Below are 25,770 nucleotides of genomic sequence, written 5' to 3'. Positions count from 1 at the left end.
GCAGTGCAATCTCTATCAAAATACCAATGACATTCTTCACAGAAGTGGAAAAAGTTTTAAAATTGGTATGAAATTAGAAAACACCAAAATGGTCAAAGCAATCTTAGCAAAAAGTACAAATCTGGAGGCATCACACTAAGCTGAAAATATACTATGAAACTATAATAATTAAACAGCATGCTACTGTCCAAAACACAGACACAGAGACCAATGAAATAGAATAGAGAATTCAAAAATAAATCCATACATGTACAGCCAACAGATTTTCCATAGAGGCCCCAAAAATACACAATGGGGAAGGACAGTATCTTCAATAAATAGAGCTGAGTAAAACTGGTACAGAAGTATGAAACTGGACCTTTGTCTCTCACCACTTAAAAAAAAACTCAAGATAAACTCAAGATTTAAATGTAAGACCCAAAACTATGAAACTGTAAAAAATCTCAAACAACTCAATAACGACAACAACAACAAAATCAAACAAACAATCTGATTTAGAAATGAGTGAAAGACCCGAGTAGCCATTGCAACTGAGTAACTAGTATATGAAAAACTGCTCAACATTACTAATCATCAGGAAAATGAAAACAAAAACCACAATGTATAGATAGCACCTCACCCCAGTTAGAATGGCAATTATCAGAAACAAAAAAATAACAAATGATGGCAAGGAGGTTGAGAAAAGAGAATTTTTATAGACTGTTGGCTGGAATGTAAATTAGCCCTCAGCAACTTAAAGAACAAAAAAATTTCCTAAGGATAGAGAGGATTTGAACACATTTATCAAATCTAATCTCATTAATTTATTTTGCATTCATCACCTATAGAATCTATACTCTTTTAAAATGTACACAGAATATTTACCAAAATAAACCCTTAGCTAGGCCATAAGGCAAGTTTCAATAAATTCTATGAATTACAATTATACCAAGAATGCTATCTAAACCCACAGGAATTAAGTCAATTTTAAAAGTGATAAATTAAAAACTAGCAAATTTTTAGAAATTGAACAATTCACTTCTGAATGACCCATTCAGATCCAAAGACAAAATCATAAAGAAGATTAAAAATATTTAATCTAAATAATACTAAAAACATCACATACCAAAATTTGTATGATGCCTCTGAAGTTGTATAGCTTTAAATATATATAGGAGAAAAGAAGACAAGATGAAAATTAATGATCTAAGTATCTACCCAAAAAATTTAGAAAAAAAGAATGGCAAAATAAATTTTAAAATAAAGTTGAAGAATCAAAGTAAGGATAAATGAATAAAAATAAGCATTAACAAAATAGTGAAAAAATACAATAGAAAAAAATAAATGCAGTCAAAAGCAAGTTATTTGACAAAATTAATCAAACAGGTAAACCTCTAGCAAGGTTTAGGAAAAGAAGGCATAATTTATCAATAATATGAGTGAAAAAGAGGATATCATTAGAGATATTACATTCATTGAAAAAACAATAAAAGTATGCTATACATAATTTTATATCAGTAAATCTGAAATTTTAGATGAAGTGAGCAAATTAAAAAATACAATTAAAAACTGAACCAAAAAAACGAGAGAAAATTTGAACAGTCCTATACTTGTCAAATAAATTGAACCTTAAATTAAAACCCTCACCTCTCCCCACCCAGAAAAAAAAAACAACTCTAGCCTTACATAGCTTCACTGATGACTTTTTCCAAATAGCTAAAGAAGAAATGATACCAATATAACACAAATTCTTCCAAATAATAGAAAAAAAGAAAATATTTTTCAACCTAGTTTGTAAGGCAGCATAACCTCAATACCAAATCTGACAAAAGAAATAAAATTTTGACAAATACTATACAAAAACACTGAATAAGTTAATAACCAAATTCAATGCCATATAAAAGGTAATAAATCATGATCATATGAGGTTTATTCCAGGAATATACATTTGGTTTAATATTTTAAAAAATCAATATAATTTATCACATTAGTAGACTAAAGGAGAAAAACATGATCACATCTTAACAAGTGGAGATAAAGCGTTAGTTAAAATTCAGTCCCTTCTTTTTTTTTTTTTTTTTGTGAGACAGTTATGCTCTTGTTGCCCAGGCTGGAGTGCAGTGTCACCATCTCGGCTCACCGCAACCTCCGCATCCCAGGGTCAAGCGATTCTCCTGCCTCAGCCTCCCAAGTAGCTGGGATTACAGGCATGAGAAACCATGCCCAACTAATTTTGTATTTTTAGGAGAGACGGATTTTCTCAATGTTGGTCAGGCTGGTCTCAAACTCACGAACTCAGGTGATCCGACCGCCTCGGCCTCCCAAAGTGCTGGGATTATAGACGTGAGCCACTGTGCCCTGCCAAAGTTCAGTCCTGTCTTTAATATAAGACCTCTGGCTTCTATGATGTCTGTTTCAGTAAATAATAATAATAATAATAACAATAATAATAATAATAGTAATATTTCTCACCAAAGTGGAAACAGTGGGAAGTTTCCTAATCTGATCAACATCTTTAAAAACCCCTACATGTAACTGGAGTTTATGGATCACATATTTACTGCTTCCTCCATGAAGTTTGCAACAAAATAAACATATCAATATTTTACTTGAGTGGTTAGGCAGTGTAATAAGGTAAGGAAAAGAAATCAACACTGTAGATATTTGAAAGGAGAACAAAAAAAGATCATTATTTTTTGATAACATAATTCTGTATGTAAAAATATCCAAAAGGCTCAGCAAATAAATTACTATATTGATGCAAAAGTAATTGCAGTTTTGCCATTAAAAGCAATTACTTTTGCACCAATATAAATAAAGGAAATAATAAGCAAATTAGTAAAGCATCAGAATGCAACATCAATTATGAAATCAACTATGTTTATATGAAAGTCATTGTGCATTGGGGACAATGATCAACAAATAGAAGAATAGAATGGAGAAAGATCCACATACAAGTCCTCTAATACATAACAAAGGTGCCACTGCAGTTCAGTGAAGGAAGGTTGACCTTTTCAATAAATGGTGCTGGGTTGACTGGATATACATATGAATCATAACCTCTGCCTCACACTATAAGCAAAAATTAATTTGAGATGAATCACAGACCTAAATATATGAGGTAAAATAGGAAAACTTATAGAAGGAAATGAGAGAACATATTCAAGAGTTTGGGGTAGGCATAAATTTTTGAAACAGAAAACATAAAGCATTAACAATAAGGAGAAGACGTATAGGGTAGACTTCATTAAAATTAAGAACTTTGCTTCCTCAAGAGAAAACATTAAAATAGTAGAAAGGCAAGTCACAGAATGTGATAAATTATTTACATTACATATATCTAACGAATGACTCACATTTAGAATATATAAAGATCTCCAAAAAAAGAATAAACCGAGCTTTTGAAATAAGCAAGCAAATTGATCAGAAGCATGAGAAAATAAGATGTCCAAATTATATACATGTGTATATATGTGTGTGCGTGTGTGTATATATATATACACACACACGCACACACATTATACATGTATATGTATATCAACAGAATGGCTAAAATTGAAAAGATTTGTAATACCATACTTTGAAAAGAATGTAGAGCAACAGGCACTTTCATACATTGCTTTTGGGGGTGTGTATAGATAGGTACTTTGGGAAACACTTTGGCAATCTCTACTGACACAACACATTAATATTCCCTATGTTTTAGCAATTCCACTCCTCAATATTTGCCTGAAGAATGAGATCTTATGGTCACAGAAGACATGACAGATATAATAATGCTTATAACTTCAGGCCACTTCCTTCATACAGTTTATGACCAGATGCACTGCTCACTGTTCTTCCCATTTGGAAGAGAAGATTCCCCTTCCTTGTCTTTAAGAACCATTACAGAGAGTGGCTGTAATGCAACCACCATCTATTTTTGGTGTCCATCCATCCATAAGCCAAACTTTGTTGGTTTTCTCCTCTACTGTTAATTGTAAAGAACTCCTTATTCTGCCATTGGGACAAGTCGAAGAAGATACGTTTACTGCAACCATAATGAGTGACATGGGAGTATTTGGGTTACCAGCTCATGAAGCTTACTCATACCTCCCGGTCCTTCTCAGGCTCACCCACAAACACCTTTTCCATCTTATAATGGAATGCTGCTCAGCACACCCAACTTTATAACTTGGTAGATCTTTATGATTTGGTAAATCATAACCCAGCTCAAAAATGGGTATTTCTAGGTGCATTGTGACTCAGCGTGCTATGTTCAAGCATAACATCATCACCACAGCCCAGTAACACACCAGGAGCTATTTCTAGAAAAGTGTATGATGCCTGCAGTAGACTTCAGATGGCACAGCATTGCTTCAGAACCCCAGGGGCCTACACTGTGATGTTCCTACTGAAAATTTCCATAAACTCCATAATTTATCTTCTTCTACCACTGACACCTCCTAGTGTCTGTTGGATCACATGGCACAATTGGCAGCACAATCTGCAAAGCCTGGATCTGCTATAACATATTTTCCTGCTCTGAGTCCCAGTCAAAGCTGACAGCCTAAGGTGTCACCTGGTATCTGGGCCTGAGCAATATTTCTTGGTATGAAATGTGTTGCCTCAAAAACCTAAGCAGTGCTTTCAGATGTCCTTCATGGTAGGAGAAACAAGATGCAGCAATTTGACTTTTACTTTGAACATGTACAAACTTTGCTAAAACGATATGTTCATGAATCTCCTTAGAATTATTTTCCACCCTTTGGAGTTCATATGTCTTTCCATGGTTTCAAGTCATCTCTTGCTTGTTCTGCCTAATCAGCATGATGTCATAAGTCTAATGGATCAATGTAAGTAAGCGCTGTTTCTGAAGGAGAAGGCATTTTAGCCTATGTACATTCACTAATGAACACATTAGCTGAAGAATATATTCACTAAATCAATGGCACCTTACCACGTTCCGTTATTGTTATTCTACTCTAGCAACTATATCATCTAGCATGGCAGCTTCGATCAGGACTGCTAGCTGGCTGAGCTTGCAGTCCTCTGAGGTCCATGTAATTTCTTCAGGAGAGTAGATACGGTGAATTAAATGGAGATATGGTAGGGACCATCACCCTTGCATCCCTTAGATTTTAATGGGAATACTAATCTCTACCATTCACACTGGGATGCAATCGTGATTTTTATTTGCTATTTTGACTAGGGCAAGGAGAGTTTTCAGAGGCTTCTATTTTACTTTCACCAATATGATAGATCCCACCCCACAGGACAAAGAGTCACCCAATATCAGCATCATTCTCTGCCAAGTATATCAATCCCAATTGTATATTTGGGGATTGGGGAAATTGCTGTCAGTGGGTTTATGGACCTCATAGTCCCATTGCAAGTGAGACTTCAGCCAGGGTTCCTCTTTTTACCCTGCCAGCATATGCCTTCTTTCTAACAAGGAGCCATAATGACACTTTACATCTCTGGGTTAACAATGTCAATGTTTACTCTTTGTTCAGTAATCCTTGAAATATCTGGGTATTCCCACATATACAATTTCCATGTATACAATCCTCCAAAAAATGCTCATGTGCCTGTGATGATTAATATTGAGTGCCAACTTGATTGGATTGTAGGTGGCAAAGTATTGTTCCTGGGTGTGTCTGTGAGGGTGTTGCCAAAGGAGCTTAACATTTGAGTCAGTGGACTGGGAGAGGCAGACTCATCCTCAATCTGGGTGGGCACCATCTAATCAGCTGCCAGTGTGGCCAGAATACAAGCAGCAGAAGAACGTGGAAGGACTAGATTGGTTTATTCTCCTGTATCTTTCTCTCATGCTGGATGCTTCCTGCCCCTGGACATCGAACTCCAAGTTCTGCTCTTGGACCTTCAATCACAGCCTGAAGGATGCACTGTCTGCTTCCCGACTTTTGAGGTGTGGGGACTCAGATTGGCTTCCTTGTCCCTTGGCTTGCAGAGAGCCTATTGTGGGACCTCACCTTGTGATCATGTGACTCAATGCGCCTTAATAAATTCTCCTTTATATAAACATCTATCTTACTAGCTCTGTCCCTCTGGAGAACCCTGACCAATACAGTGCCTTTAGGAAAGAACTGCAGAAAGTATTGAAGTATATCCTCACTGCAGTGTTGCAGTGTCCTTCTCCCTGGGGACCTGACTCTCCTAAATCAGTGGGTTCCAGAACTAGAAATTAGTTTGGGTTCAAAAACCTAGGGAAATAACTTTGATTTTTTATTAGGATGACAATCCTAAGCCTTCCACCTCTTCATTATTTCCTCTTCTGATTGCTGACGTAAAGCAAATTTCTTAACGGCTGCCTATTTCTTTTGCCTCTAGGGATACTATGTTCTTTTAACCATCTTCACAACTTCCTACAGTTAGTGCTTCCTAGGCAGATCCTCTGATCTGGCTAGTCATTATGGTCATTGTGGCTCTCTGGCCTTTGGTAGTCCCTACTGCTTCAGGGTCCGATCATCACAGGCGGTAACAAGTCTGACTCTGTGGTCACCTCTCCTACCTGCCTGCAGAGGAGAGCCTCCGCTGCACTTTAATGATGCTGGTGTTCCTCTCATTCCTGCATTGCTGATGGCCTCTGGGTCTTTTCATGCAGGTAATCCTGGTGTGAGTCTTTCTGCCTCACACATACCCTGAATGTATATTCAAGCACACTGAAACAACTGGGCTTCTTTATCCCTTTCTCTGTATTCTGCCATGGCACTCAGGAGTTTCGTCTTCATTAGCAAAGGCCACCACTCACTTCAGCGTTCTTGGACTCACCCTAGCATTGAGTCTTTCCCATCTCTGGGGTCCTTGCCAGAATATTAAATTCTCTGTTTCAAAACAATGCCCCCAAGTCTCTGAATTCTTGCTAATAGCATCTTTTTCTAGCTGCCTTGATCGAGTACCCCCAAAATCCAGTTCCAAGGGTACTTTCTTAGCTACTGATAGTACATGCAAGCTAATTCTTACAGCTTCTGTGGAATGTAGTATCCTCTTTCCTTATCATATCCAACACATCCCCAGCAGATGAGACTGGGATTTAACCCTACTGGTTGGTCTGGCATCCAGGAGAAGTGGTGGGACAATTTCTGAAAAGGACATTTTCTGCCTTGCAAGGGAGGGGCCTCTGCAGTCTTTCCACGGTGGGAAAATGTGAGCTCTTTTTAGGAATGGGGGCCATCTCTGCAATCACGCTGGCTGCAGGAAAGTCTGCAGAGGCACAGTCTTCAGGGACCTAACCCATAGTTCAGGGTCTCAAGTGGTTTGTTTGTTTTTTAAATTCAGGGCCCCGACCTTTGTATAAGGACCTTCTTGGGCTCAGCATTTAAATGTGTGGATCTCCACAACTCTAACATAGTCTTATGCTTGCTGCTCAGCGGTGTCTGCTGAAGGACAAGCTTTGGTAGCTTATAAAAAGGCCCTCAGGTCCTCACACATCCTTTAGCTCTTCATAAACGACCTTTGATTCCTCATTATCCCTCTGCAGGTGATCAATACAATTTGGGGATAAGTAGCCAACTGCACTCTCCTTTAACACTGTTCTCTCAATGCCTTTTAAATGCTAGAATCATTGCAGCAGTAAGAGAGTTCCCTCCCACCAGGATGTTTTCCCAGGTTACCATCAGTGAAAGTTTTAGCAGTTGGGCCACTGTTCTGTGCCAGGAACCATCTGTGCCCCACATACCACTCAGGGCCTTTCATGCCAGCCAGTTGGCAAGCAACCTGGTCCCCCAACTCCATCTTACCAACTGCTTTTCTGGCACCAACTGTGTTACTTAGGTCCTCCGAGAAGCAGACATCACAACAGAATTAGAAATGCAAGAGATTTATCAGGGAAAATGCCCGTGAAGGCTAAAGGGGAGAGAAAACAGGTAGGACAGCCTCAAACCACAGTGCAGGTTTGACACCATGAGGAGAAAGAGGCACGGAACGAGAATTTGCTCAGAAGCCCCCCAGTCTGCAGTGCACCTCTGAAAAGATCTTGGCCAGACCTGTAGGGGGCCCAGAGCACAGACTGTTCATTACAGGAACTCTGTGATGAGCAGAAATGGGATGCTCTAGGCTCCAGGTCATGTGAGGTCATTGGCTGGGAGCAGCTCAGGGAGAGAGTTGTGTCGGTGTGAACGCTCCAGAGGGTCCTGAAAGTACAGCACCAGGAAGGTGTCTCATAACTAACAGGCATTCTTGAAGGGATGTGAATAAACAGGGCATTCAAATGCTTGAGGTATTCTACGTACTGGCCTAGGAAATGGTCACATAGGTATGTGCCCTTTGTAAGAATTAACTTAGTCATAAATAGAAGACAAGTTTTTTTGTATATGTATTTTATATACAAATATATGTGTTATGTAAATTTACTTCAAAGATGTCATGTAAAGAATGGAAGCCACTATTCTGAATAATTCTACCTAAATATCCTAGGAACAACCCCACCCTTAGAAGAAACCACATAGTGAATACAAGTAGTTTGGTTTTTATTTGTGTCATTCAGAAAATTGACTCATTTCTCCCACCACACTCTGTATAATCTCAAAATAATGAGCTATTTCTGCATGCTATGTAGTAACCAAAGACAAAGACTCCTTTTTTGAATCACAACAGTCTCAGAACCGCTAAGCCTCTTAAATGTCTATTTATTTTGCGTGTGTGCGTGATTTTCGGCTGTACTGAAACCCCATGCTTAATGCATTCTTTTGGGGCTTCTGCTCAGGCCTGAGTCTGATTGCTTCTGGGATGGAAAGAGAATAGCTGAGATTTCAAGTCCTGTTGTGCAAAATCTGTAGCTGTTCAAGCGCCTTAGATAGAATTTGGATGAGTAGCCTGGAGTATTGGCCAAGACATGTTCCCAGTCCTGTTCGTATCGTCCCATTAACTGTCTGCTCTGACAGCCACAACTCAGAGCCTTTATCTCAAAATGAAAAATCATCATAATAAATGGAAACATAAATAGCATAGTGTGAAATTCAGTACCAGCTAGAAAGCATTCCCATATTTAGGTACAGGCTCCTTTAGTTTTGCAAATTTGAGCTTAGAATCTCTGCTTTAGGTCTCAAAGCAGCTATCTTGTTCTGGTCATGGCCTTTCTCTCCAAAACCAGGATAAAGTCACATTCACAATAGTGACAAAATCTTCCCTCTTCAAAAAAAAGAGCAAGTACAAAGTGCATTTGGAATTTTCCAACCGTGAGCTCTCTGTGAATGGATGATTTCAAAAAGTAAAGTGTAGAAAATCTCCTGGAACTAGAAGGACAATTATCTTTTTATTGCTATTGGACATTGTATTATTTTCTTTTTCATATTTCACAAATGCCTCTTAATTAATAAGTATTTCATCAATAAAACGTCAGAAGTAAAAAAGAATTGACTTTGTTCTGTCTGTCTTGAAAAATGACTTCCAGATTCTATAAAATGAAATTATAAGTAAAAAAATAATCCTTCCAAAGTGTGTTTTGATGGGACTATTTTTCAAAATGTGATTAGAAAGTAATAGCTAAGTTAAAACTTTGACATAAATTCAACAAAAGGTTTTTAGAAGGCTATTTTTTTTCTTGCTAACAAAGCCAAGTTACTCAAGATTAATGTGACGAAAAAAAATATGCTCTATTTCTCTCCTGCCTTCTTCAGAGAGGAGCTTTAAAGCTGGCTGCTGCAGGTTTTAAAGACAGATGTCAGACACATGTTTTTAGGCATGTGTTCAGTGAAGCTGCACGTCATGATCTGGCTTCAGGAGCAAGAGTGATATAAAGAAGTGTCCTTCGGTTGACAAGGGAAGAAAAATTTGGAAAAAATTTGTAATATCCTGAAATAAATTTCATACATCACTGAAAACAAAGGAATGTAAAGCTGAATAGATTGGAGTTGGAGCCCTTTTTTTAATCATGTCAGCCAAAAGCGTTGCAGTCAGTAGTCCTAACACACCACAGATGAGGACAGATTTACCACTTGACTTCACTGAATAACAATCTCAAAGCTTAAAGGAATCTTTCTAAAAGAGACATAGTGAAGCTTAATGCATTCTGATTTTTTTCTAAAGGCAGAATGTTGCTTAAACATGAAGTCTCAGAATATAAAATGTAAAGATAAAGAAGGCTATCTTGAATATACAATGACTTTGGAAACAGGGGGAAAAAAACCTGAAATAGTGCCTGGAAAAGCTAAGGAGTCTTTCTAGAACAAGAATGTAGAATGAAGGAAATGCCTAGGGCTTTGGCCTGGAGCTATGTCTATATAACAAGACTGATTCAATTATTCTGTAGCTGTTTCCTTTTTTGTTTAAAATAATCCAATAGCTGCAGAATCAATCTGAGACCTTCATGGTTTAGGTGATCCAATTTTCAAGACAGAAACAAAACTGATAACCAAACTGCATTTGCCGATAAGCCATTTCTAGAATCAAAACTTCTATGATTAAGATACGTGGAAAATATTTGTTGTTACCCTTGTTTAATGTAAACTCTTTTCCTATCAAGTTTATCTAGAGTACACACAAATCAAATTAATAAACAAATAATGCCAACTTCTGTTTCAAAGTGCTATTGTGAAGAAACTGTTACCTCAGATGACAGTTGTAAAGTTGACTACTACCCGGAATTGGTACTTTATTTTCCATGAACATTTGTAGCATAATCCATATAAAAGTGTGATGAAATAATCAAGTTGTACCACCTCATTTTAATGGAGCGTACACATTTCATATAACGTGGGAGCGTGGAGGAGAGGAGAGTATTTATGGGATATGGAATCAACTACAAATGAATGGGCTTCTGAAAAAGAGTAGATATTTCCAGCTAATTCATAACTTGGCTGTTCATCTTTCCCCCATAAAAAGCAGAGACTTCTAGGAGAATCTTTTCCAGCATCCATGAAAAATAGTCACAGATACAGTCATTCGTCACTTAACAGCAGAAATACATTCTGAGAAATGCATTGTTAGTTGATTTTGTCATTGTTCGAACATCATAGAGTGTACTCACACAAACCCAGATTGGATAGCCTGCTACACACCTAGGCTATGTGGTACAGCCTATTGCTCCAAGGCTACAAACCTGTACAACGTGGACAGGATATTGTAGGCAATTGTAACACAATGGTAAGCATTGGTGTATCTAAATCCATCTAAATGTAGAAAAGATATACTAAAAATATGGTATTATAATCTTATGGGACCCCATTGGATATGCAATGCATGACTATATTTTAGCTGAAAGCATCAGCCCACTTGTTTTAGAGAGAATCAGAGCCACACCCCCAGTCTTTCCACCGGGTATTTAGATCTTGGAGATCAGGAATTAAAAACATGAGCAATGCAAGCAAAAATGCAGATGATAAGATTTGTGTGATACATTGCAAGCTGGAAGTTTCCTCTATGGAGGAATTCAGTTTAAATACTCACAGAAAGCGACATAAGAATCCTCTAGTGTATGAGCTCCAAGCCTTGAAGTTGATCAACACAGTGTGTGGATTAGCAGAAAAAGCTGAAACAGAACTTGGGGCTATCAAGGGACAGAGGGATCTGGGGAGAGATGCCAATCAAGCCATTAGGAATGCAGGATTACCCAATTGAGAAAAGGCTATTAACGTTGCAGTTTTATCTGCATGATATTTAGAATTGCATGCCACTCCAGTTTGCTGGCAAAATTAGTCTCAGCAAAAATTTTACTAAACTTTAGCCAGCTGAAAGTCCTCACCAGCATAATTACTATGTCAACCTCCGTCCCTCATCATGGCCTCAATTGGTTTTAGGAATTTCCAAGCACATTAATGGTCTCACTTTCTCGACTCATCATTGAAGTTGCTGCCCACAGGTTTTGTGAGGTAGTCACCTTGCTTCTGCCACTGCTGCTATTCTATAAAAATGAACTCTGCTTCCCTGTCACTCCAGCAGGCAGAGCCAGCACCTCCACCTCTGAAATTTTCCAGGGCCCTGTGGTTGCAATCACTGCATTCTGCACAGAAACAGAAAGAATGCCCTTCTCCCACACTCTGTGCAATGTTGCCACCTGGGTATAAATGCAGTATTGTGGGTGCCATGAGTCACCAAGATCTCTTATCAAACAGTCCCTGTTTCGCAGGAGTCAAACAGAAATGGCCCTGCCCTCATCTCTTCAGTCATTATCTCTTTCTGCTCAACACTCAGAACTCCTTCAGCCCTCACCCTTCTCCCCAAAATACCTCCTTTAACTGAAGTAAATCAAGCCAGAAAAAGCTGTCAAGCACAGAAATGAAAATCCATGACGAGGAGTGACGGGTCCTGGCCTGGCGTATCTAGTGGCTTACTCTATTGTTGTTATGCTGTAGATGCTATAAAGAAATTGCTCTCAAAAAGATGACTCCTATTGGGTGTCAGTCCTGGGAAGTCAAAGTCCTCATCTGTAACAAAGCATAAGGCAATCATTTGCTTCTAGAAGCTTTTCTCGGCTCTTGCCCCAGGATAAAAGCTTTCAGAGGGAAATAGGAGGCATTGCCTGCTGCTCACTGCCAAGGTGGAGGGTGGGCTAAGGATGGACAGTGGTGGGTTCACCTTCAGTTGCTGATTCAGAAAAGCCTGGAAAGCATCCAATGGGAGGGCTCCAGGAAGATGGCTCCTTTCATTTGCCTGAATCTGATAAAATCTTAAGTTTCCCATGTGAACTAAGCAGACCAGGAAAGAGCAGGAGTTCTGGAGACCAAGAGTCCTGGAGGCTAATGTTGGCCTGCCGTTCAGTTACTGAGTAATATTGGCTAATTTGTTTCACAAGTCTATTCAAGCCTTGGTTTCCTCATCTACATAATGGAAGGAAAATAGTAACTACAGTTGTCATTGAAGACTCAATGAAATAATGCTGATCAAGGGTTTGCCTCAGACACAGGAAGTGGTCAGTAACTGTTGACTACCACTACCAATGTAGTAGACTTAAACAGGCAAGCCTGCAACTGCCTAACATACATATTAATTCTCCTTTAGAGAATCCATTCCCTAAAAGTTGCTTTTAAATGAAAGTTAGATCAGACTGTCAATTGTCACCTACAAAGAGGGAAAGATAGAGCTGCAGTCATGGCAGCAAATTGCCAGAGGGCGGGGGTTCTGATAGAAAAAGGCTTTAGGAGCTTGACCTGGACTACAACTGGAGCATCTGATAGGGAAGAAATTAAAGAGGGATACAATGAGAAATGCACTGTGGCTTTCTTCCAAATGGCGTTTTTTAAAGTTTGACTTTACATGAAAGCAAGAGGAAGAAATCTGGTTCTCTTTGAAAGGCATAGGCAGGTCTGACTTTAAGTCAAGAAATATAATAGAATCACGTTCTTACAGGGGAAACTGTTGAGCATGGCGCTCACCATGGAGCATGCAGTGGCAGGTGGCTCTGTGGGAGTGTGCCTGGAGGGGAAAACCAATCCACTGACACTACAGGAACTCCCTGAGATACAACTTATTGGCTTGACAGGGCCTGCTTCATCTCCCGAAGATGATTATGGAGACATGAGCAGGGACGTTGAATAAACACAGAAACAGACTCCACAGTCTCATTGTGTCCCAAAGGAGCACCCCATGAAATACATCTTGTACTTCTAAAGGCACTGCATGCATTATGCAGGTGCTCCCAGCTGCCCAGGAACACCAAAGTCAGCTTGGTTACTCATCAGCTCAACTGAACTTTACGCACTGACACACTAGCACCTGCAGAAAACTGGATTCCTTGTGTAGGTGAAAAGTGGGTCACAGAGAGAAGCCGTACAATGCCTTTTCTGAGAATTACAAGGCAAACTGAATAGACGTGAATTAAAATCATGTGTGACTGTCTCCACTTTGCAGATTATCATCTACATCTATGACCAGAAATCCAATGATGAAAAATAATAATAGAGACAGATATAATTATGGGAAATATTTTAAAAATCATGAATGCGAATTTTTCTTGTAATTGTCTAAGTTCATGATCTCTACCCAACATGTACCAAGGCAACCATCTGCATGGAAAATGGGGATTTGTTCCAGAAAGAATAAACAGGCAAAGACTGAGATTATACTTAGCTTCTGATACTGAAAATAGGAACATGGCTTCTTACTAATACTCTTAATATCTGTATTGTCTCTGCTGAAGTATTCTACTCATTTTCTTCCTCTATTGTGTGTGTGTGTGTGTGTGTGTGTGTGTGTGTGTGTGTGTGTCTTTCTAGATACGTTCTGACTAGAGGAGCAAGTCAACAGGACCTGCAGTTCTGGGATCAACTAAAGACATCATATAGTAGAAGGGGATGGGAATCCAGGGGAGAGAAGAAATCGGAGAAAAGAAAGGGAGGAGGGAAGGCCATGACATGTGTGATCTGATTTGTTCCTCTCTGAGCTTTAGTCTAAAGGGGGTGTGCATATTAAATCATTGACATTCAGGGATTGAGGGCAGTTGGGGACTTCTGGGACTACAGAATAATGAGTCACAGTTGTTCTGTACCCACCCTATTCATAACCTTATCCCAATCAACCTGGTTGTTTGGCAAAGTCAGGCCCATGTTTCAGCTTCACTGGGTCATCTATGCTTCCAAGTAACATAGACAGAACCCAAGGACACTCGAGAATCTGGCTGGGGCCGTGGCTGAGAGCCATATCCTCACTGGAATGAGGCAGCTCTGCATCCGGGACATGATCAGTTGGGCAGCAACTGCGGGTTGCCCTCAGGACTCAGAGGGCTTCATTCCACCCATGGGAGAGGAAATGCAGACAAAGTAACCTGCAGAGCATCACAGGCACTGACCAAAGCAAGGGAGGAGACACAGCAGCTGGGAGGCAGCTATGGAACCACATGGGACATGGGACGTCACTCCAGAAGCCAAGGAACCTAAGGACACTACATGCAAGGACCCTGCATTTTGCTTTCATTGTGAGATCTTGTAAGTCTTACCATTCCTGCCACATGCCCAGATGACTTCTTGAAATGAGTCTAGGGGCTAAGCGGAAGACTGACAAATAAACAGTCAGACAAACAATGTCTGGTTTTTCCGTAAAGGACTGAGGCGAACATCTTTTTTAAATTGCAAATCGGGTTACATTTTAACCCAAGTATGAATGTCAGTTGTATATTGTTTCAGTTTGTTTGTTTGCTCCCAGGTAACCAGTAGCAGGAAAACCAGATTCGTTATAGCAAACATAGCAAGGCTACATATACTCTGGTCATCTCAGCTAAAGTGAGGGTGGAATTTGCCAGCCTTCTTTGCAATTACATCATATGAGAGCCAGAAAAGGATAGATGGACAAATAGAAGTGCTGGGTATTTAGGCCTCACCAAGATGAACCCCCAAATGAAGGGATTTATTACAATAATAAGAAATGACGGCCAGGAGCAGTGGCTCATGTCTGTAATCCCAGCACTTTGGGAGGGTGAGGCGGGTGGATCAATTGATCTCAGGAGTTCGAGACCAGCCTGGGCAAAATGGTGAAACCCAGTCTCTACTAAAAATACAAAACTTAGCTGAGCGTGGTGGTATGCATCTGTAATCCTAGCTACTTGGAAGACTGAGGCAGGAGAATCACTGGAACCTGGGAGGCGGAGGCTGCAGTGAACCAAGATGGTGCCACTGCACTCCAGCCTGGGCAACAGAGCAAGATTCTGTCTCCAAAAAAAAAAAAAAAAGAAAAGAAAACTGAAGAAAATGGCAAAGTTAGATGTTGAATCTGCTCCTACATATATCTAGAATTTGCTCCTATATATATATGTAGATATATATATACACATATACATATATTTTAAACAATACTTCAAAATGGAATGAATGTCACTAATTTACTCATGCTAAGAGGCAAGATCAATAGACAGCATTTGTTTTATAAAGCACACATTGAAATCCAAATCACTGACTAAATAAAGAATATGTCTACTACTTGACTCATGGGATCCATTCAGGAAGTGACATTTGATAGCGTTTGTCAGTCATTGGTTGTGTACAGGCTCCTGCATCAGATACCTGTTCCTGCACAACTACTCCAAAACTGGATGCTTAAAAAAGCAAATATTTGCCGGGCGTGGTGGCTCAAGCCTGTAATCCCAGCACTTTGGGAGGCCGAGACGGGTGGATCACGAGGTCAGGAGATTGAGACCATCCTGGCTAACACGGTGAAACCCCGTCTCTACTAAAAAATACAAAAAACTAGCCGGGCCCGGTGGCGGGCGCCTGTAGTCCCAGCTACTCGGGAGGCTGAGGCAGGAGAATGGCGTGAACCCGGGAGGCGGAGCTTGCAGTGAGCCTAGATCCGGCCACTGCACTCCAGCCTGGGCGACAGAGAGAGACTCTGTCTCAAAAAAAAAAAAAAAAAAAAAAAAAGCAAATATTTATCTCACAGTTTCTGAGGGTCAGGAATCCAGGAGTGGCTTAGCTGGGAGGTTCTGGCTCAGAGCCTCTCATAATGTTGCAGAGAAGCTGCAGGCCAGCGGACTGCAGTCATCAGAAGGCTGGGACTGGCAGATCAGCTTCCAAGATGGCTCACTCACATGGTCATTGGCAGGAGGCCTCAGCTCCTCATCACATGAGCTTCTTCACAGAACACCAGAGGGTTTTCATGACATGGCCGCTGGCTTTTCCAGACTGAGCAATTGGAGAGAAGGCGAGAGACAGCCATACTGTATTTTATGACTTTATTTCAAATGGCCACTTCTGCAGTATTCCACTGGTCACACAGACCAACATTTAAACGTTGTGGGAACAAAGCACTCAGGCAGAAATTATTGGGAGGCATCTTAGCAGATGTCGCCCACAAGTTCTTTCAAAGAAAAAATAAAGTCAAGATCTTCAGTGTTGGTATAAATTATTTGTACTATTTGAATTTGAAAAATAACATGAAACTAAATACAAACCTTTTTGGCATGAATAAGTTGCACAAAAAATATCCTATAGCTGTTTAAAGCTTTATTTGCTAGCTTTATTTGCTAGTTCAGAAGCGTCAGGCCTTGTAAAATCCAAAACTTTGTCAATTCTTAGATCTCAATTTTAATAAGATTTCCCTTGATAACTCTACAACTGTCTTGTTTGTTCACATGAAGATAAGTCTCACGTTGCAGGGTTATTGAAACCTGAATTAAATAGATTTCTAATCCACTTACTGCTAGAATCAACAGAAAATTCTGCACTGCTTTTTTACTGATGCACTTTTTGCTGACGAATGGTTGCAAGTTTGTCTGTGCAAAAAATGGAATCTGCATAATACATCTGTTCCTAGCAAAAATATGGTACTGACTGCCACAGCACAAATTCTCTGGATTTCAGCATGCCTATATTCTGTAGGCCCCAAAATGATTCATTTCTCCTACCCCCTTTCCAATTTGAACCTCTGTGTAATTTTCCTTTTCAAATGTATGATATCATTTGCCTTTACTTGGCACAAGCGATCATAAAAGAAAATGCAAAGCAGTTGCTTAAATCATGCAACAACGCTCAATTTTAAGGCAAATCTCTAAGTGACATACAACATGCTTATATTAATTATTGTCACAGAAATTGAAAAGTGATCACAACTTCTGATCTACCGAGATAAATGTTATTCCAACATATAACTGGGTCCTGAGGCCACAGTTTAAGCTGACACCCTGAATCAGATGAAAAAGGATCTGTGTTCGTCTATAGGCACATCAGCAAGTTACCCAAAGAGAGAAGGGGGAAAAGGGATCACTGGAGAGCACAGGTATTGCCTACGCCGCTAACACCTGTCTCCATTTGTGCTGCAATTGTGGGGATCACGCCCAGATCTTAGGCTTCCCCTTCTGATTCTCTCTTGTATGTTTCCTGTCTTCTAGATTGTGAGACTCCCGGTTCTAGCCAGATATCACCACTTCAAAGGCATAACAAAAAGGTCAGAACTGCAGTGGGCATTAGGAGGCAGTTGCTGCCATGGAGTTGGCATGGTATTAGAAAACAGCATCCACATGTGGGTGGAGATTTTTGAACCCCTGGGCTCTTCACTTTCCTCTACCCTCCCAGAAAATACCCCCTGGGTCTGAAGGCTTCTTAACAAAAAATTCTCTGGCTTTGACACTAAGCATGGCTTTCAAAGATGATGGGGAGCCCCTGACCCCAGAAATCTAGACTGTCAGCTGTTATGTTTCTAAGGGTATATCAAAAGTTTTTGCCCATCTGATCAGATAAAAGAATCCTCATGAAGTGACTTGTTCCCCTGCAGTGCAGAAGGCCCCTGGGCACCAACTCACAGAAATCCTGCAGGAGGAGGCTGTAGCTTCAGCTGCTCTGGCTCTGTCTGTTGGGCTTCCTGCAGCTGGCTCCAATGCCAGTATTGGAGAGACACCATGTGTGGGGTCTTCCTGCTCAACCCCCATCTTGCCTGCTGTTAGGAGATGAGAGTCCACGTCCTCATTGAAAGAGACAGGCAAGTCAAATGTCTCACACAGAGTCGAGCATGCACCCACTTTAGGCCTCTGTCAGAGAGTAAACGCAGCTGTGGAAAGTCGCCCGCCTGCTCTGCTGTCTTGCTAGTCAGCATGCTGCCTGAGGATGCTTTTCACCAGGACTGGAGAGAAAGCACTGGGAAGCTGGGAAGCAAGGTGTGCGTGTGTGCATGTGCTGATGCTGACTTCACTCCAGCACCTTTGCTTTTTAAAAACATACTTTCAAAACCCTAAAGATAAAAATCGAAAAGGCAGGGGAATGATTGACGACAGAGAAATTGCTTTGTTAAGAAACCCCTTGGGATAAGATTCTCTGATATACTCAGGGTCCAGCTCGTGGTGGGGAAGTTCTCAGGAATCCATTTGACTGAGGGTCACGTTCATTCTTTGCTCTTGAACTGCTGCAGGGAATCCTAACTATAGCATAACAAGGAGGATGAGGAAAGCCTCCCGGGCTTAAGGCAGCTCTGCCAGCAGCAGGCTTGGGTCCCCTGGGCAACATTTCCATGCAGCTTAGCAGCAGTCAGACTCACCTTCCATTGCTAATGCAAATGCATCCTAAAGATGTCACTAAGGGGATCATTAAAAGCGAGCTGTAAGCTCTTGCTTTAGCTGCTGTCACCCAGGCTGGTAGGAGCAGACAGTATCGAGAATCACATTAGATCTGCATCCAGGAAGTAGTTTAAAGCATGACATCATGAGGTTGTCAAGGTAACTTGCCAGGCTACCTCTCTGGATTCCCGTGGTCCATAATGACAGGACCTCTTAATGAACACTGAGCCACAGGAAAGGACGTGCAGAGGAGTAGCCTGCAGCCTGAGATGTGACTGCTGGCAGCCTCAACGCTCAGGCAAGTGCCGCCCACGCTGGGATTGTGTTGCTGGGCTGGATCACACGGTGAGACCCAGCGGTCCAACAACGCTCACTGACCACTGTGAGATGGGGACAACTCTCTCTGGTATTATCAACTGCCAAGACTTCCAGAAGAAGGTTCCCCTCCCTGTCCTCACCCTGACATCTGAAAGAGGCTGCGAAACTCAGAAAGAATACCTTTTACTCTCTGAGAGCACCAGGCTGCAGCATCCCTGTCCATCCTACAGTGGAACTCTATTAATTTCCTAGGGCTATGTCACAAAGCACCACAAACTGAGCCGGGCATGGTGGCTCATGTCTGTAATCCCAGCACTTTGGAAGGCCGATGCGGATGATCACTTGAGGTCAGGAGTTTGAGACCTGCCAGGCCAATATGGAGAAACCCATCTCTACTAAAAATACAAAAAATTAGCTGGACATGATGATGCACACCTGTAGTCCCAGCTACTCGAGAGGTTGAGGCAGGAGAATTGCTTGAACCCCTGAGGCAGAGGTTGCAAGACTCCATAAAAACAAACAAACAAACAAAAAACACCCAAAGCACCACAAACTGAGTGGCTTTAAACAACAGAAATTTAGTCTTTCACTGTTCTGGAGGCTAAAAGTCCAAGATTAAGGTATAGGCTGGTCATGCTGCCTCCAAAGCCTCTCGGGGAGGATTCTCCCGGCACCAAGGGTTTCTTGGTTTGCAGCAGGCTCCACCTTCATGTGTCTGTGGCTTCACATGGCATTCTCCTCTGTGTGTCCCTGTGCAAATTTCCCTCTTATAAGAACACCACTCATATTAGATTTGGGCCCACCCAATGACTTCATCTTTCCAAAGATTTGATTTCATTGCAAACACCCTCTTTCCAAATGACGTCCCATTTACAGGTTCTGGGGGTTAGGACTTCAAGACCTCTCTTTGGGAGGACAAAATTCAACCCACAACAGGCCCAGTCTTCCTTCTGCACAAACATCAGTACACACAGGACTTGTCCAGGCCTGCAGCAGGACAGGCCCCGAGTGAGCTGAAGACAAGAAGAAAAGCAAACCAAAGCCAAGCGAGAGGAGTAGAAACACTGGCAAAATGCAGAGCAACCCATGGCCTTGGAAATCAAGTCCACTTGGTGACTCCCAGCCTGCCAGCAGCTTCCATCACTGCTCCTGTCTCCTTTTCTGTGACTAAAAGAAAGTCTTTGGGACAAGGAACTCATCAATAAAGCCGAGTGGGCAGGGATGCGCTTTCTGTCAAAGGGAGCAGAATGTACCACCCCAACCAGTGCCATACGACTTATTTTGAGCTGAAAGCAATTGAAAAAAAGCAGACACAAGAAACCCTCTCTGCCCTCCCTTTTTCTACCAGAAGGGGCAGGATGATTCTTAATCACCAGAGAAAATTCTGAATCCTTATCTAGAATATGCAGAGGAATCTACCTAACAAATCTTACATAATCAACCCTTGTCTACCAATAGTTTCTCCTGTATACTTACATTCCCATAATTTGCAGCCCCTGGAAGCTCAAAGTCGTTTTCCTGAGTGTTGCTGCTTCTCTAAAAAAAACTTAGTGTCCTTTTGCAAAGGTGCTATATAAGCTCAAATTCAAACCACCCTTTGAGTTGCTCATCTCCATGTTCTAATGTGAATGCACGATGCACATGCCATAAACTTATGTTTGCTTTTCTCTTGTTAAGCTGTCTTTTGCCAGAGTCTTACTGACAGGGTCCTCATTTGGAGAACCCCAGATGGGTAGAGGAAGATTTTTCCTCCTTTACACTGTAGTCACCAGGAAAACGTATAGAATGATATCCTGGTTTTCTGTTCAGTATTGCTCTCCAAGACCTCTAGTCTTGGCAAAGACTTCTGAGTTCTATGAATCCTTCAGCCTAAGCAGCCCAGGAGGAAACAGTCCTGTGAGATGTGCCTGCCTTTGCTGTCTTTGAATGGATGCTGTTCCTGTGGGGTTAGCACAGAACTTTTGCATCATGTTAATATCAGAAGCGTGCCAGAACTCTTTGGAAAAGTAGAAGTATTGTTCTCGTGAATCAGAGTTACAAGGTGGAGAATTCTGCTCTCAGAAGCATGAAAGACCTGAAGGCTGTACCACTCCTCTCGTGCCCTTTCTCTCAGGAGTACAGACAGGAGGTTCCAAAGATTTCTGCCTGAAGCTAATACCGTGCTGTTTGAAACATCACCCTTAACAATGGGATGAAAACCACTGACTCTGAAATAGCAATTTTCTCTCTGGAAATAAGGATATGCTTAATTTCAGTTGAGAAGACAAGAATGGATGATGCAATAGGAGAACGTGATTCCTACAGCCAAAGGAAGGAAGCAGATGAAGGGAGAGATTTGACCCAGCCCAAAGTTCTTTTCCATGGTTAGGGATTATTTTTTCCACATCACGAAACCAACTTGGTCTTAGGAAAATTGTGACTTTCATTTAGTCACTTGCTGGGTGCTTTACGTAGATATCTCACTTAATCTTCACAGACCCCTAAGAAGGTAATGCAGCATAGCAGCAGAGAGCCAAGGCTCCAGAGTCTGATCGTTCCACTCAAGGCTGTACTCCCACATTATACCTCCCTATGTGACTCTAGGCAAGTTCTTTGTGCTGTAAAATGGGAGACCCAAATTCCAATTTCATAGCATGGCTGTGAAGATTAAAAGAGATAACCTGTTGAAGTCCTCAATAAACAATGGCTCCTATTATTAGGTACTGCTAGTGTAGTATTCTTATTTTCTACAAAGGTTTCTGAGATTCAGAAAGGCTAACTAACATGCTCTGGTCAGACAATGAAATGTGCAGGACAGGATTCAACCTGAGATTGTCCAACTGCAAGCTCTGTCCCCCTCAGCGTTGACTATTATGCATGACTGCCTTCTTGACAATCTAGGCCAATGCTGCCTTTGGGGCTTCCTGACCTCCATTTCAGTTCAGGCTCCTGCCTTTCAGTTTCCTCCTGGGAGGCCAGTATCCTCATGGCCTCTCCTCAGCCCAGAGCTGAGGGCTCCCCTTTGGAACCCATCCTCCCCAGAGAGCACCTCTAACCAAACCTCTTCTCTCATCAAGATGCTTTCCTCGAGATCCCTTCTGTCAGCATTGCCCTTGGCTTTCTGAAGTGACACTGGTCACACAGGTCTGCTAAAATATCAGCAGCTGATGGTGGTTTAATTCCTTGCCCTTCAATAATTCAACAATAACACCAAGGAGAGCATCACAAATCACTATGGTCAGGCAGTGAGTAGCGCTGCTGATGCAGCCCAAGCTTATAAAACATAGCCCTGGTTCTCAGAGAATTCACAGTCTAGAAAGAAAGGAAGATATGAAAATAACGAACTCTCATGCTCTAAGGAAAGTGGTTTTGAAATGGGCTGATGTCTGTGAATGATGTGCTGTGGGAGCACCAAGGTGGAGACATGCTGGCTGGATCTGGACGATTGGGTCACATTGAATCAAGAGACATATGGCAAAGTATTCTGGATAAGAGAAAAAGATGATAGAATAAGCGTGAACCCGAATGACCTGGGGATATGGGCTGCCAGAGGGATAATGACAGGGCATGGCTTTAGTCCCACAAAGAGGCCCGACGGACAGGTCCTTGAATGCCTGCTGGGTAAGCCCTTTGCTTTTTCTCCTTTAGGCCAATGTTCTCAAACTTTAGCCTACCTCAGAATCAACTGCCAGCTTGATAAAGCACAGCTTTCTGGACCTCACCCCCACAGTTTTTGATTCAGTAATCTAGGGTGGGACCTGTTAATTTACATTTCTAACATTCCCAGGTGACTCTAAGGCCATTCTTTCTAGGACTACTGTATGAGTCCATTCTCACTGCTATGAAGAAATACCGAGACTGGATACTTTATAAAGAAAATAGGTTTAACTGACTCTCAGTTCCTCATGGCTGGGGAGGCCTCAGGAAACTTACAATCATGGCGGAAGGCACTTCTTCACAGGGCAGCAGAAGAGAGAATGAATATCGTGCAATGGGAGAAACCCCTTATAAAACCATCAGATCTCATGAGAACTCACTCACTATCACAAGAACAGTATAGGGGAAACTGCCCTCATGATACAGTTATCTCCACCTGGTCCCACCCTGAACACGTGGGGATTATTACAATTCAAGAGTAAGATCTGCCTCACCCAGATGTTGAAGTTTGGGGAGGATAAATTGAGATTCACGTTATAAAAGGGCTGTGAAACAATAACCGTAATAAAAATGCAAGTTATTATTTTTAAAGATTTTTAAAGATTTAAATAATTCCCCCAAAAGAATGTAACATACATATTCAAAGAAATTGTTACTAGGACCAGTGATTTTTTTTCAGGAATACTCTAATAGGCAGTTTTCTTTGTTTCACTGTGTGTTCATAAATAACTCTTTATATGTGTTAGAGCAACAGAAAAAAATGTGAAAGCTGTTAACAGTGAGGAAAATAAATAGAAATAAGTCAAGTATAAGATTATTCAATCGAGTGTGTTTAGTTAATGTATAAACGATGATGAGTAACATTAAGTTATAAGGCAATTCAGGGAATGTTCACTCAATATCATCAGTGTAAAGTAATGGGAAAAAGCAAATATTCATCTGTTTTATTAATATATGTAGTGTAAAAGTCTCCAGGCCTCCTCAAACTATGGGTTCCACTGATATCACACTGCCATGCATTTATAGATTGGGCTGGCAGACATGATAACAGGCCTTCTGTATAACTACAGGCCATCTGCGCAGACTTCACCAATTAGTCTAAGAAACCCTGGGGTATTTCACATCTGTTCATGATTATTTCAGGTTTTTGTTGATGTCCACCACCCACAAGCCTCAGAAAACGTGCCTTCTTGGAGTACATGTCTTTAGCATCTAGAAAACCATTTTTTTTGCAGGGTTGCAAAATTACATAACCTCTGAAGAGCCTATAGGTCCTACCTAAATGGAAATCCTGCAGTGTCAGATTCCAGAATGGGGAGGTTGGCCTCTTGCCTTGGTTCTTGCAGCTGGATCCTGGGGATGGGCTGGGGAATGACCAGCGAAAAGCCAACAGCCTTTTTCCTTGCTTCATGTCATTCACATTAAGGCAACTCTTAAAAATGGCCATTATCAGAAAACGTACCTTCATGCCACCGCAGAACAATCCTCACTGTTTTACAAACAATAAATCGACTTGATCTCTTGATCTCAGATATCTTCAAAGCTTTATTGGACTTCTACTGGTGACTCTGGTGAATGAACTCTTCTAAGAAAACAGACAGGATGTTGAAAAACAGAAAAGAGGTAAGATATATTCTCCAGCTCCAATGAGACCAGCTACAGCTACGCTTGGCTTGGGATCCGTGATCTGCACACCCAGCCATTTCCCAGAGCAGTCCTGGCCTCCCCGTAGCTGGCTTTGTGCTCACAGCAAGTTCGGCCCTGCTGTGCTAATTTCCTGGTTGCTTTTTCTCTGGCAAGGGGACGTTTGTGTAATTCTCCATTCAAGCTGTAAAGAATGACTCTCAATCTTTTTGCTTTTGATGGGAAATAACAGATCAGGTCGCCCTGCCTTCCAGGGCAGCCCAATGGAGGAACATCACAGGTGACAGCTTTTGTGGCTGTGCTCCCAAGAGGAGCTGCTGCCCCCGCCCCGCTGCCCTGCTGCACAGGTTGCGACGCCCTCACTGCATGCTTAAGCGAAGGGAGTTGGGGGGGTTGTGTATACATGGCTGTGGGGTGGTTCACATTCTAATAAATGGATAGTCTCCTCTCAATTAACTCATTGCAGGGAGCCACAAATTCAAATGCTGTAGAACCTCTCCCTTGAACAAGTGACAAGCCTTTCCACTTTTTGTTGGTTTTCACATACACACAAATGATAAATTTACCTATAAGTTACGATCTGTGCAATGCTCAAACCCTGACCATGTGTTACCAACCCTGCCTGGAAGGGAATATGAAATCCAGACACACGTTGCAGAGCCATATGAGTTGATGGAGTTGGAACAGTTGCTTTGAGCTAATGGGAGGTTTTCCTTCTACCATAGTACCAAGGAGACACAATGCCGCTGGTGTTAACTCCAGACCTAAATTCAAAATCTCGATGTTGTTGCCTGTAAACAATTTTACAATGCTACATCTTGTAACTAATTTTTTAAAAGGTAAAACATGTGAAAGAAATGACAGAACATTAAATCACTGTCATTTTCTTTGATTTCTGTTTCATCTGGTATTTAGAAGCAAACTAACTGGCATTATGGGTGACAGTGGATTTGGGATTAAAACCAACTACAAACAAAACAGGTTTGTGGATAATATGGAATATTTTGTTAAAGTGTGAGGTTGGCACATTTCCTTCTAATTCTTTAAAATCCACCCAAAGAAGGGTTTAATTCATTAATTTCTTTTATATCTTGAACATTTCGTTTTAATATAAAATTAAATGCGAAGTAATAAATAATTACTATGTTCTCTGAATCCTCCCATTTGTTTTAAAAAGCAAAAAAAAAAAAAAAAGGGGGGGTGTCAATAAAAGTTAATTTTTAATGTAATTTCTTAGCTTATGGTTATACAAATGTTCACTAAAAGTAATCACAAAGTTA

General features: G+C 41.2%; 1 protein-coding gene and 1 long non-coding RNA gene across 19 annotated transcripts in view; one reads left to right on the top strand and one right to left on the bottom strand.

The window, feature by feature from the left end:
- LOC105486013 (replication factor C subunit 3) overlaps positions 1 to 25,770 on the top strand; it is a 701,449-nt gene that overhangs the window by 530,257 nt on the left and 145,422 nt on the right. The gene's annotated exons all lie outside the window — the stretch shown is intronic.
- LOC105486011 (uncharacterized) overlaps positions 1 to 25,770 on the bottom strand; it is a 261,312-nt gene that overhangs the window by 132,725 nt on the left and 102,817 nt on the right. For 15 of the 16 annotated variants that reach the window (XR_011615056.1, XR_011615065.1, XR_011615059.1 and 12 more), the window contains one exon: positions 24,309 to 24,431. This is a non-coding gene — a long non-coding RNA (uncharacterized lncRNA). Of the gene's footprint in view, positions 1 to 18,145; positions 20,438 to 24,308; positions 24,432 to 25,770 lie in introns of those variants that run through there. The other variant, XR_011615051.1, reaches the window with a different exon arrangement.

The sequence above is a fragment of the Macaca nemestrina genome, chromosome 16 (genome assembly GCF_043159975.1).
Source record: "Macaca nemestrina isolate mMacNem1 chromosome 16, mMacNem.hap1, whole genome shotgun sequence".
NCBI lineage: Eukaryota > Metazoa > Chordata > Mammalia > Primates > Cercopithecidae > Macaca > Macaca nemestrina.
Note: the sequence above shows the minus strand (reverse complement) of the source record. Positions and strands in the feature narration are given on the sequence as shown.